Genomic DNA, 13,730 nt, shown 5'->3' with positions numbered 1-13,730 from the left:
AATAACCTCCCAGAGATGTCGGGGAACATAGGGTCTAATGAGAGGGAGGAACTGAAAGAAATCAGTATTTGTAGGGAAATGGTGTTAGGGAAATTGACGGGATTGAAGGCCGATAAATCCCCAGGGTCTGATAATCTACATCCTAGGGTACTTAAGGAAGTGGCCCTAGAAATAGTAGATGCTTTGCTGGTCATCTTCCAAAATTCGATAGACTCTGGAACAGTACCCATGGACTGGAGGGTAGCTAATGTTACCCCACTATTCAAAAAAGGTGGTAGAGAGAAAACGGGGAATTATACACCGGTAAGCCTGACATCGGTAGTGGGGAAAATGCTAGAGTCCATTATAAAAGATGTAATAGCAGAGCACTTGGAAAACAGGGACAGGATCGGACAAAGTCAACATGGATTTACAAAAAGGTAAATCGTGCTTGAATAATCTACTGGAATTTTTTGAGGATGTAACTGGTAGAATAGATAAGGGAGAACTAGTGGATGTGGTGTATTTGGACTTTCAGAAGGCTTTTGATAAGGTCCCGCATAAGAGATTAGCGTGCAAAGTTAAACCACATGGGATTGGGGGTGAGGTACTGACTTGGATAGAGAACTGGTTGGCAGATAGGAAGCAAAGAGTTGGAACAAACGGGTCTTTTTCCGAGTGGCGGGCAGTGACTAGTGGGGTACCGCAGGGATCGGTCCTAGGACCCCAGCTATTCACAATATATATTAATGATCTAAACGAGGGAACTAGATGTAATATCTCCAAGTTTGCAGATGACACAAACTGGGTGGGCGTGTGTGCTGTGAGGAGGATGCCGAGAAACTCCAGTATGATTTGGACAGGTTGGGTGATTGGGCATGTAGTGTCCGTGTGTAGATAAAGACACTGAAGACAGGAGTTGGTTCATAGGTATATACTAAGCAAGTCTGGGGGGGGGGGGGGGTTTCTAAAGGATATACACAATACACAGGCTTATATAGCCCAAGTGGCAATTACCGGCATTACGCACACCTGGGGCTCTTAAAGGCACATACACCACAATTCCTCCCCTTCCAGCTAACTAGTATATCATATTTTAAGTAATTATTAATTACATGTTATATGCAAAATAATATACATTGCTGTATTAATTAATTATAAGTTAGTCTCTCAGGAGGCTTCCTGACTCGGTCCGGATAACGCCTCGGGGGTGTAGTAGTTTCTGGTGGTGTAGTAGGTTCTTCTGGCAAGGCTGATTCGGCTTGAAGGCCAGTGTCGGGTTCATCGGGCTCCAGTATCACCGGATCGGAGGTAGATATGGGTATCTCTACTTCATCGTTAGATGTATAGAGTGGTGGTGTAGGTTGTCCCTTTTCGGATGACTTGATGATTTGGTCAGCATGGCGCCTTATTATGCTGTCTCCGATGTCCACGGTATACATCAGTGGTCCTAATCGTGTGCAGATAGTTCCAGGCTGCCATTTCTCGGTACGGTAGTCCCGGGCCAAATATCTGGAAGGCCCTAGTTGGCCTTTCATTCATGCCCTGAAACTGCCGGTTCTCCACGTCCCTTCGGATGTTGGGCTTGACCAAATCCAGCCGGCATCTTAGGTTTCTATTGTAGAACATCATGGCGGGAGTTTGGTTAGTAACCATATGCGTTGCATTCCTATATGCAAATAAGAAGTTATCCACCTTGTGCTGAAGTTTTGTCTTCATTACCCATGGCCTTCTTGAAGGTCTGGACAAACCTTTCAGCCAATCCATTGGTGGCGGGATGGTTTGGGGCGGACGTGTAGTGCTTTACCCCATTGTTCTTTAAGAACTTTCTGAATTCTTCGGACACAAATTGCAGTCCATTATCAGAACATATCTGCTCCGGCAGCCCATTCCTGGCAAATATGGTCCTTAATACTGTGATGGTTTTTTCCGTGGTGGTGGAGGACATCTTTATTACCTCCGGCCACTTGGAGTGTGCATCAACCACGATTAAGAACATTGAGTCCATAAATGGACCAGCAAAGTCGATGTGCACCCTTTGCCAGGGAGATGAGGGCCACTCCCATGGATGTAGAGGGGCCTGTGGCGGAGCATTTTGGACCTTCTGGCATCCTAGGCAGCTCTTGGTCATGTCTTCGATGTCTCCATCGATACCTGGCCACCATACAAACGCCCTAGCTAGGTTCTTCATTTTCACTCCACCCAGATGCCCCTCGTGAAGCTGCTTTAGCACTTTATCCTGGAGTTTGGGTGGAATCACCACTCTGGATCCACACATCAAGGTTCCTCGGCACACTGACAGCTGTTCTCTTCTTTGCGAGAATGCTGGCAACAGTGGTTTGCCATGTGCTGGCCATCCCTTCACTGTTAAATCGTAGACCCGTGAGAGAGTAGGGTCATTTCTTGTCTCCCTTTCAATGGCAGAATTTGTCACCGGTAGACATTCCACTATGGTAGAGTGGAATATCTCTACTGGGTCTACTGTAGGTGCCTCTTCTATCGTTGGCAACGGCAGGCGTGATAAACCGTCAGCATTCCCATGCTGTTTTGACCCTTTGTATTCAATGTTGTATTGGTGTGCCCCTAGAAAAAGGGACCACCTCTGTAGTCTTTGTGCCGTCATAATGGGGACACCTTTTTTAGGGTTGAATATGGAGATGAGGGGTTGATGGTCAGGCAGCAAGGTAAATTTTTGTCCGTGTAGGTAATGGTTGAATTTCTTCACTCCCCATACCAGGCTGAGTGCTTCCCTGTCTATCTGGGCATAGTTACGCTCAGCTGAGTTCAATGAGCGTGACGCAAAAGCTATCGGCCGTTCCGAGCCATCAGGGAATCTATGGGACAATACCGCTCCTATGCCGTAAGGGGATGCATCGCACGCCAGTCTGATTGGTAGTGATGGGTTGTAATGAGCCAAAATTTTCTCGGATGTGATTAAGTCTTTACATTTATGGAAGGCACGTTTACAGTCTTCGTTCCATTTCCAAATCACTCCTGTCTGTAGAAGATCATTAAGAGGGTGTAGAATAGTTGATAAGTTCGGTAAAAATTTATGATAGTAATTTATTAATCCCAGGAATGACCTTAATTGTGAAACATTTTCAGGTGCTGGGGCTTTTATAACTGCTTCAATTTTTTCAGGTGACTTATGCAACCCTTCCTTATTAATTATGTGGCCACAATATGATATTTGATTTTGGAAAAATTCGCACTTGGGGCGATTTGCTCGTAGGCCTCGTTCTTTCAGCCTAGTGAGCACCTGCTCCAAATTGGCAAGGTGCTCGTTGTCGTTTTCTCCTGTTATAAGGATGTCGTCTAGGTAGCATTGAGTCCCCGGAATCCCTTGCAGGACTTGCTCCATAGCTCTTTGCCAGATAGCTGGAGCTGATGCTATTCCAAAAACCAGTCGATTGTACTGGTACAGGCCTTTGTGTGTGTTTATTGTGAGATACTTTTTAGAGGTCTCCTCAACCTCCATCTGTAGATATGCCTGTGCCAAGTCAATTTTTGTGAAACGTTTCCCTCTGGATAGTGAGGCGAAAATATCTTCTATCCTCGGAAGAGGATACTGTACCGTGTGAAGGACCGGGTTTACAGTCACCTTAAAGTCCCCACAGATGCGAATTTTTTTCTGTTCCTCAGTGTTATTTTTCAATGTTTTTTTCATGACTGGAACGATGGGTGTTGCCCATTCGCTCCAATCTATTTTGGATAATACGCCTGCCTTTTCCAAATTCTTCAGCTCTGCCTCGACTGCCGGATGTATTGCGTATGGCACCGGTCTTGCGTTAAAAATTTTTGGAATTGCTGTATCTTCCACTTTTATTGAGGTGGTGATGCCTTTCAAGGTTCCTAGTTTCTCTTGAAACACTTCTTTGGCGTTGGCCAAGATGTCTTTTAATCGTTCAGGTATGATGTCATCATTGTTTTTTTCCTTACTGGTCATCGTCAGTGCCTGAATGGAGTGCCAGTCTAAACGTATCTTCCTTATCCATTCACGTCCCAACAACGGTGGACCATCATCTTGTAGAATGTATAAATACAACTTTTGTATTTCTTTGCCATTGTATACCACAGGCACCCTTATTTTTCATTTGGGGTAGACTTTCTGCCCCGTATATGTTTTTAAGGTAATGGATGTGTCTTTTAGAGGTATATGCGAAAATAGCCTCTCGTAATCTCGTCGATTTATTACGGTTAGAGCTGATCCTGTATCTAGCTCCATTTTAACTGGGGACCCTGCTATTGTGAGGGTAACCCAAATGGTTTGGTAATCCTCTTTGGCAAGTACATTATGTAATTTGAGACAGCTTAGTCTCTTGTTTCCGGAGTCGCTATCGCTATTCTGGTCTTCGGAGCTATTGTCCGTCATCATTTGTACCTTCCTGTACTTTTCTTTATTGATTTTTTGTTTTCTGTCAGTGGATTTATTTTGTCCAGATTGGCATACCCGTGCAATGTGTCCAATCTTACCACATTGCCTGCATGCTTTGCCCTTGAACCAGCAGTCCCTCTGGTTATGGGTGGATCTGCCGCAGCGATAACATCTTCCGAACTCCTGTGTCATTTTATGGGTGCCGAAGTCCTGTGTCTCTTGTTGTATCTCTGCAGCTCCTTTTGCTGCTGCTTCGTATGATACAGCCATACTGAAAGCTTTGTCCAATGTTAAATCTTTTTCAGAAAGCAGTCTTTTTTGTGTTCCTTCACTTAAGAGACCGCAAACAAATTTGTCTCGAAGATAATCCGATAGTCCTGCTCCGAATTGGCAGTACTTTGATAGCTTTCTTAATTCGGTTAGGTAATCAGCGTTACTTTCATTCTTGTGTTGATTTCTCTTGAAGAACTTGAATCGTTCCGCTATCAGCGGCGGTGTTGGGTTTAAATGCTCCTGCAGGGTATCAACAATTTCTTTAAAAGTCTTGTCCTTTGGTTTGGCTGGAGTGATTAAATTTCGTAACAGCCCGTATGTCTTCGCGCCCATTAAGTTCAGAAGTACTGAAGCTTCTTTTTCATCTGTTATTCCATTTGCAGTGCAATAAACCTCTACTCTTTCCACGTATGTGGTCCAATCTTCTATTTCGCCATCAAAAGCCTAAATATTACCAGATTTAGGTATTTCAGAAAAGATATGGCGCTTCCCGCGCTTTTTTTTTCCCTTCTTTTTTTTCTCTCTCTCTGTAGCAACGATATGGCGCTTCCCGCGCTTTCCCGCCGCTGCTACCGATAACAACGCTGTTTTACTGTGGTTTCCGTTTATTCACTGTTGGAGACTCGTTCCCGACGGAGGTCTAAACGCTGACCTGCTTGCCGCGCCGGCCGTCTCTCGAGTGCACCCTCCCAGTCCGTTATTGCTTGCCTCCGATTTCGCTGCCTGTCTCAGCTGTAGAGCCCGCCGCTGGAGCTCCAGCCTGACGCCCAGGAAGGATTAGCGCAGTACCTGTCACCAGCTTGGCCAGCTGGTGAAACCACAGTTTCTCTTACTTCCTTGAGTCTTCTGGACGCTGGAGGAATCGATGTCCTTGAGGTGCTGCCGAATTGCAGGTAAGTCCGTTTCCACTTCGTCGCCACTGTAGTGTCCGTGTGTAGATAAAGACACTGAAGACAGGAGTTGGTTCATAGGTATTTACTAAGCAAGTCTGGGGGGGGGGGGGGGGGGGGCGGTTTCTAAAGGATATACACAATACACAGGCTTATATAGCCCAAGTGGCAATTACCGGCATTACGCACACCTGGGGCTCTTAAAGGCACATACACCACAGGGCAGATGCATGTCAGATGCAGTATAATGTGGATAAATGCGAGGTTATCCACTTTGGTGGCAAAAACAGGAAGGCAGGTTATTATTTGAACGGCAATAGATTGGGAGAAGGGGAAGTGCAACGAGACCTGGGTGTCCTTGTGTACCAGTCGCTGAAGGTAAGCATGCAGGTGCAGCAGGCGGTTAACAAGGCAAATGGTATGTTGGCCTTCGTAGCGAGAGGATTCGAGTACAGGAACAAGGATGTCTTGCTGCAGTTGTACAGGGCCTTGGTGAGACCACATCTTGAGTATTGTGTGCAGTTTTGGTCGCCTTATCTGAGGAAGGATGTTCTTGCCATGGAGGGAGTGCAGCGAAGATTCACCAGACTGATACCTAGGGTGGCAGGAATGACGTATGAAGAGAGATTGGGTTGATTAAGCTTATACTCGCTGGAGTTTAGAAGAACGAGATGGGATCTCATTGAAACCTTTAAAATTCTAACAGGACTAGAGACAGGCTTGATGCAGGAAGGATGTTCCCGATGGCCGGGGAGTCCAGAACCAGGGGTCACAGTCTAAGGATAAGGGGTAAGCCATTTAGGACTGAGAAGAGGAGGAATTTCTTCACCCAGAGAGTGGTGAACCTGTGGAATTCTCTACCACAAAAGGCAGTTGAGGCCAATTCATTAAATATAGTCAAGAAGGAGTTAGATATATTTCTTAAGGCTAAAGGGATCAAGGGATATGGGGAGAAACCAGGGACAGGGTACTGAATTTGGATGATCAGCCATGATCACATTGAATGGCGGAACAGGCTCGAGGGGCCGAATGGCCGACTCCTGCTCCTATCTTCTATGTTCTATGTTTCTATGAAGTGGCAGATCGCCGCGGCATTTCTCCAAGCGAGTCAGAAAGTTGTGTTATTGCAAACGTGGAGTGCCGAGATGTGGAAGTAGGAAAACAGTGCCACAATAAGAGCATTTGGGAATAGGCATACAAGAGATCTCCTCAGAGATAATGCAGAGACTGTTTTATAATCGATTCCTAATAGAGATTTCCTTGTTAAGCAGATTAAAACATGTCCCCCTCTCACACGCCAATTAAACAAGTAAATCTCTGCATCGAACATAGGAGAGCATCTCCACCCTTCCTATCCATCTGTTGCAGGGTGTAGGCTTTTATAGCGACGGTCATGAAACACACAATTTAAGATTAAATTCCTTTGCATCTTTCCTACAGTACTGAAACAGGCCATTTGGCCTAACTGGTCTATTCTCCACACGAGGCTCCTCCCACTCTAATTACCTCTTCCCATCCTGCCCCCGTATGTTCTTATGGGAATAGAGGCTAAAGAAATGAGGAGTTGGCCATACGGCCTTTGTAGCCTGCTCCGCCATTCAATTGGATCACAGCTGATCTTCAACCTCAACTCAACTTTCCTGCCCCAACCCCACACCCCTTGATTCCCTTAGAGTCCAAAAATCTATTGATCTCAGCCTTAAATATACTCAACGACTGATCATCCCACCTCTCCGATGCATACTTCAAGCCTCCCCTTAAATGTGTCCAATATCTGTTTCAACCACTCCAAAGGGCAGCGGGTTCCACATTCTCACCACGCCGTGGAAAGACATTCCTCTTAAGTTCTTTGATCTGTTAGTGACGATCTTATATTTATGCTCCTTGTTCTGGACTCAACCACAGTTTCTCCACATCCTATCAAACCCCTTCATCGTGTTAAAGATTTCTATCAGCTTGCCTGCTAATCTCTTCTCCAGAGAAAAAAGCCCTAGCCTGCTCAATCTTTCTTGGTAATTGCAACTGTCAGTTCTGGTAACATCCTTGTAAATCTTGTCGGCACTTTCTCCAGTGCTTCAATATCCTTTTCATTGTATGGAGACCAGAACTGCACACAGTGCTCCAAGTGTGGTCTAACTCAATTTAACAGTTCCTCCATGCTTTTGTATTCTATTCCTCCAGAAAGGAAGGCCGTTACTTCATTTGAGCTTTATGATCTTAACTTGAGTTGCTACTTTTAGCGATTTAGATATCTGTATTCCCAGATCTCTCTGCTCTTGCACCCCATTTAGTTTCTTACCTTCCAAGGCATAAGTGGCCTCCTCAGTCCTCCTACTAAAATGAACCAACTCACATATATTGAATTTCATTTGCCATTAGGCCGCCCACTGTGCGAGCCTGTTTACGTCTTTCTGAATTTTGGTGCAGGATCATAAAATCATACAGCACAGGAGGCCATTCGGCCCATCGTGCCTGTGGCAGTTCTTTGTAAGAGCTATCCAATTAGCCCCACTCCACGCCTCTTTCCCCGTAGTCCTGCAAATGTTTCCTTTTCAAGTACTTTATCAATTCCCTTTTGAAAGTTATTGTTGAATCTCCTTTCAGGCAGTGCATTCCAGATCGCCACTTGCTGCGCAAAACAAATTCTCATCGCCTCCTGGTTCTTTTGCCAGTCTTCCACATTATTTGCTAGATACCCAATTTGGTGGTATCTGCAAATGGTGATGCCATAACCTCCAATTCATGAGTTTAAATCATTGATGCATATGGCAAACAGTGCTCCCAATACAGATCCCTGTGGGGCAACACTTCCCACTTTCTGCCAGCCTAAGAAACTTTCCCACATTACATAGAAACATAGAAGATAGGAGCAGGAGTCGGCCATTCGGCCCCTCGAGCCTGCTCCGCCATTCAATGAGATCATGGCTGATCATCCAAATTCAGTACCCTGTCCCTGCCTTCTCCCCATATCCCTTGATCCCTTTAGCCTCGAGAAATATATCCAACTCCTTCTTGAATATATTTCATGAATTGGCCTCAACTGCCTTCTGTGGCAGAGAATTCCACAGGTTCACCACTCTCTGGGTGAAGAAATTCCTCCTCATCTCAGTCCTAAATGGCTTACCCCTTATCCTTAGACTGTGACCCCTGGTTCTGGACTCCCCTGCCATTGGGAACGTCCTTCCTGCATCTAGTCTGTCTAGTCCTGTTAGAATTTTATAAGTTTCAATGAGATCCCCTCTCATTCTTCTAAACTCCAGCGAGTATAAGCCCAATCGACCCATCTCTCCTCATACGTCATTCCTGCCATCCCAGGTATCAGTCTGGTGAATCTTCGCTGCACTGCCTCCATGGCAAGAACATCCTTCCTCAGATAAGGTGACCAAAACTGCACACAATACTCGAGGTGTGGTCTCACCAAGGCCCTGTACAACTGCAGCAAGACTTCCTTGTTCCTGTACTTGAATTCTCTCGCTATGAAGGCCAACATACCATTTGCCTTCTTAACCGCCTGCTGCACCTGCATGCTTACCTTCAGCGACTGGTGCACAAGGACACCCCAGGTCTCGTCGCACTTCCCCTTCTCCCAATCTATTGCCGTTCAGATAATAATCTGCCTTCCTGTTTTTGCCACCAAAGTGGATGACCTCGCATTTATCCACATTATACTGCATCTGCCCAATCACCCAACCTGTCCAAATCATACTGGAGTTTCTCGGCATCCTCCTCACAGCACACACACCCACCCAGCTTTGTGTCGTCTGCAAACTTGGAGATATTACATCTAGTTCCCTCGTCTAGATCATTAATATATATTGTGAATAGCTGGGGTCCTAGGACCGATCCCTGTGGTACCCCACTAGTCACTGCCTCCCAGTCGGAAAAAGACCCGTTTATTCCAACTCTTTGCTTCCTGTCTGCCAACCAGTTCTCTATCCAAGTCAGTACCTTGCCCCCAATCCCATGTACCTTAACTTTACACGCTAATCTCTTATGCGGGACCTTATTGAAAGCCTTCTTTACAACAGTGACTCCACTTCAAAAAGTACTTAATTGGCTGTAAAGCACTTTGAGACGTCTGCTGGCCATGAAAGGCGCTATATAAATGCAAGTCTTTCTTTCTTTAATCCCGACTCAGTTTTCAGTTTTGTACTCGTCTTTCAATCCATTTTCCTTCCTGGCCAGACTCCAAATGCCCTGACCTTTGTCAGGAGTCTCTTGAGTAGCACCTTATGAAAGGCCTTCTGCAAGTTCATATATACCACATCCGCTGCATTATCCTTGTTTACTTTTACTTCCTCAAAGAATTCAATAAGGTTGGTTAAACATGACCTTCCTTTTATAAGTCCATGCTGACTATTTATTATATTCTGTCTTCCGAGGTGCGGTCCCCAGAACTGAACACCGTACTCCATAAAGTATGAAGTAACAGGGAGGATTGATGAAGGGAATGCGATGGATGTTGTCTACATGGATTTTAGGAAGGCATTTGACAAAGTACCACATAGAAGGCTGCTTAACAAAATTGAGACTCATGGAATAGTTGGGTCAGTCAGCAGCTTGGTTAAGGAACTGGCTTAAGGATAGAAAACAGCGAGTTGTAGTAAATGGCTGTTTTTCAGACTGGAGGATGGTAAACAGTGTTGTTTCCCCAAGGGTCAGTGCTGGGGCCACTGCTTTTTTTGATATATATATCCTGAACATTGGAATACAGAGTAGAATTTCTAAATTTGCCGATGACACCAAACTTGGCAGAAGCAACAGGGAGAAGCAATATACACTTAATGGCACAGTTTTAAAGAGTGTGCAGGGACAGAGAGACCCGGGAGTTAATGTGCGTTGGTCCCTGAAGGTGGCAGGACATAGTGAGAGAGTGGTTAGCAAAGCATATGGGATCTTGGGCTTCATAAATAGAGGTATTGAGTACAAAAGTAGAGAAGTTATGCTGAACCTTTATAAACCGTTGGTTAGGCCACAACTGGAGTATTGCATCCAGTTCTGGTCACCACACTTTAGGAAGGATGTGAAGGCCCTTGAGAGGATGCAGAGGAGATTTACCAAAATGGTTCCGGGGATGGGGGATCTTAGCTACAAGGATAGGTTGGAGAAGCTGGATTTGTTTTCATTAGAGCAAAGGAGGTTGAGGGGTGATTTGATAGAGGTGTACAAGATTATGACGGGTTTGGATAGGCTAGACGGGGAAAGGCTGTTCCCACTAGTTGATGGTACAAGGACTAGGGGACACAGATTTAAGGATTTGGGCAAGAGTTACAGGGAGGATGCGAGTGGTGAGGACCTGGAGCTCACTGCCGACGGAAGTGGTGGAAGCGGAGACACTCAATGTTTTCAAGGGGAGACTGGATAGACACTCGAGGGAAATAAACTTGCAGGCCTATGGGGATAGAGCGGGGACTGGGACTGACTGGATTGCTCTACAGAGAGCCGGCGCGGTCTCAATGGGCCGAATGGCCTCCTTCTGTGCCGTTATGACTGATTCCAGATGGGGTCTGACCATGGTTCTGTACAACTGAAGCTTAACTTTCCCCCCTTTGGATTCCAGCCCCTTTGGAGGTAAATGCCAAAATTCCATTAGCCTGTTTGATAACTTTTTGTACCTGTGTACTAGTGATAAATGATTTGGGTACATGAACACTGAAATCCCTTTGCTCCTCCACAGTTCCGAGTTTCTCACCATTAATAAAATATTCTGTTTTGTCTTTCTTGGATCCAAAGTGAATAACCTCACACTTTTCCACACTGAACTCCATCTGCCAGTTTTGCCCACTCACAATCTGTCTATGTCCCTTTGTAAATTCCCAAATGAAGGGAGCTTTGGAAAATTATTACCAACACATCTGCAATTTCCCCGCTTGTTTCTATTAACACCCTAGGGTGGAGACAGTCAGGTCCTGGAGATTTATTGGTATTAAGTTCCACTATTTTCTCCATTACCATTTATAAAAACCATATTTAATAAATAAAGTTCCACCCCCTGTACTTATTTTTGGCGACCTTGTACTGCTGGTGTGAAGACAGATACAAAGTACTAATTTAACAAATCTGCCATTTCCTTATTGTCGACTACAGTATCTTCCTAGAGATAGGGAAGTGTTTTCTTTCAGATACCAGAGTTGCACAAACTGTATTAATCTGGTGGGGGGGGGGGAAGAGAAAGAGCAGCTTCTTACCTAGGGTTGCAAAGGGGTGGAAAGTTTCCGGTAAATTTCCACGGGAAGTTTAGCTTGGGAATTTTACCCAAAAAAGCACATGCTAGCATAATATTGTTTTTTTTGTATTTCTTTCTTTTTTTCCCCCACAGGTCCTCTCTTAAAATTACTAACAGAGATGGAATCTTAATTATTAAGGAATTTCTTAATCAATATATGTTTATCTTCTTACTTGGCTTGTTTTAATCATTACAAGTTTTGTGTGTGACTGTGAACAAATGTGTCCTGATTGGTTGGATGAGTGGATGAGCGATTAGCTCCCTCTATTTGTAATATTTGCCTATCGAATTGTGATTGGCCTGCAGGCATCTGTAAGACTGCTATAGTTTTTTTAAGATCCAGGTTAGGGGTCCTGAGGGAAGTCATTTTGTTTTCTGCTGATGTTGTGATGATGCAGTAAGTAAATCAGACTTTATACCAAATAAACCAGTTACTTGTTGAACTCTGTTGTCCTTCAATTAAAAATATACAAAATAATACACTATTGGTGATGTAGCGTCGTGTGTGTACAGGTCATGCTTCCATCACATGGAGCATCAGCAAAAATGTACTCACCCTGTTGCAATCGTGCTGATCGACCGCAGTTCGACACAGAGATGAATGCCCTTTATTTCTCTGCATAGAACAATGTCACGTTTACCGTCGGATGTGTGGAAGCATTTTACCCCAGGCATTAAAGATGGAAAGACTGTGTACATGTGCAAACACTAGAAAACCATATGTAAAGAATGCCACAAAGATGCAGCAGCATTTATCCAAATGCAACAACTTCACTCATATTACGTCTATTGGGTGCGCAGCTCATGGGCTTAACCTGCTCCTCAAGGACATCATGGGTTTGAGAACCATGGAAGCACTGTACAAGAGAGCCAAGCAAGTTGTTAAGTATGTCAGGGGAAAACAGGTAGTTGCAGCAACCTACAACTCCAAGCAAATGACAAAGAACAAGAACACCACACTGAAGCTGCCCAACAACACTAGATGGGGTGGTGTTGTCATAATGTACAACAGCCTTCTGGAGGGTAAGGAGTCGCTGCAAGAAATGGCAATATCCCAGTCTGGGGATATGGAAACCACCATCAAGAAAATACTGCTGGATGATGTGTTTTGGGAGAGAGTGGTTAGCAGCCTTAAACTACTCTCACCAGTAGCATCTGCAATTGCTCAGATTGAAGGAGATGACGCTGTCTTGTCAGATGTTCTCAGGCTTTTTACTGATTTAAAAGAACAAATCAGCATTGCCCTACCCACATCCCTGCTGCTCAAAGCAGAGGAGAAGGCAATTGTTCAATTCATACAGACGCGTCAAGAATTTTGTGTCAAGCCGATTCATGCTGCAGCATACATGCTGGACCCAAAGCATCTTGGGAGACCAATACTTTCTGGAGAACAGATCAACAGCGCTTAGTGTGATTTCTACCCTCTCACACCATCTCAATCTGGATGTGGGCAAAGTTCTGGGAAGTCTGGCAAAGTTCTCTACCAAGCAAGGTCTTTGGAATGGGACGGGATATGGGAATCATGCAAGCATATCAGTGCACATACCTGGTGGAAGGGACTTTGTGCATCTGAGGCCCTGTCACCTATTGCATCGGTGATACTCCAAATCCCACCTTCATCAGCGGCCTCTGAACGAAACTGGTCACTTTTTGGGAATACGCATACAAAGGTGCGCAACAGGCTGACTAACAAGAGAGTGGAGAAACTGGTGGCTATCCGGGCGAACCTACAACTTATTGAGCCAGATACAGAAGTGTCCACCACACAGCTAGACATTGACACAGAGGAGGAAATGGACACGTCAGAGCCAGAGTCAGAGAATCAGGAGGAGCAATGAGGAGTAGAAGACTCAGAAGACTCATGAGTAGAAGACTCAAAGGGACAAAATAAGGACAAATTACAGGCTAAATAAGCTGACGCTCTTTTTATTTTATTTTAGATGGGTCTTTTTTGTGGGGGTTCAATAAAGTTCAAAATTATAACCTA

General features: G+C 44.8%; 1 protein-coding gene across 7 annotated transcripts in view; it reads right to left on the bottom strand.

Annotated features, from left to right (window-relative positions):
- The window catches only part of LOC147109884 (uncharacterized), a 40,558-nt gene that overhangs the window by 15,785 nt on the left and 11,043 nt on the right, over positions 1-13,730 (bottom strand). The gene's annotated exons all lie outside the window — the stretch shown is intronic.

The sequence above is a fragment of the Somniosus microcephalus genome, chromosome 12 (genome assembly GCF_052327205.1).
Source record: "Somniosus microcephalus isolate GS21.2 chromosome 12, FLI_Smic_1.0, whole genome shotgun sequence".
NCBI classification, from domain to species: domain Eukaryota; kingdom Metazoa; phylum Chordata; class Chondrichthyes; order Squaliformes; family Somniosidae; genus Somniosus; species Somniosus microcephalus.
Note: the sequence above shows the minus strand (reverse complement) of the source record. Positions and strands in the feature narration are given on the sequence as shown.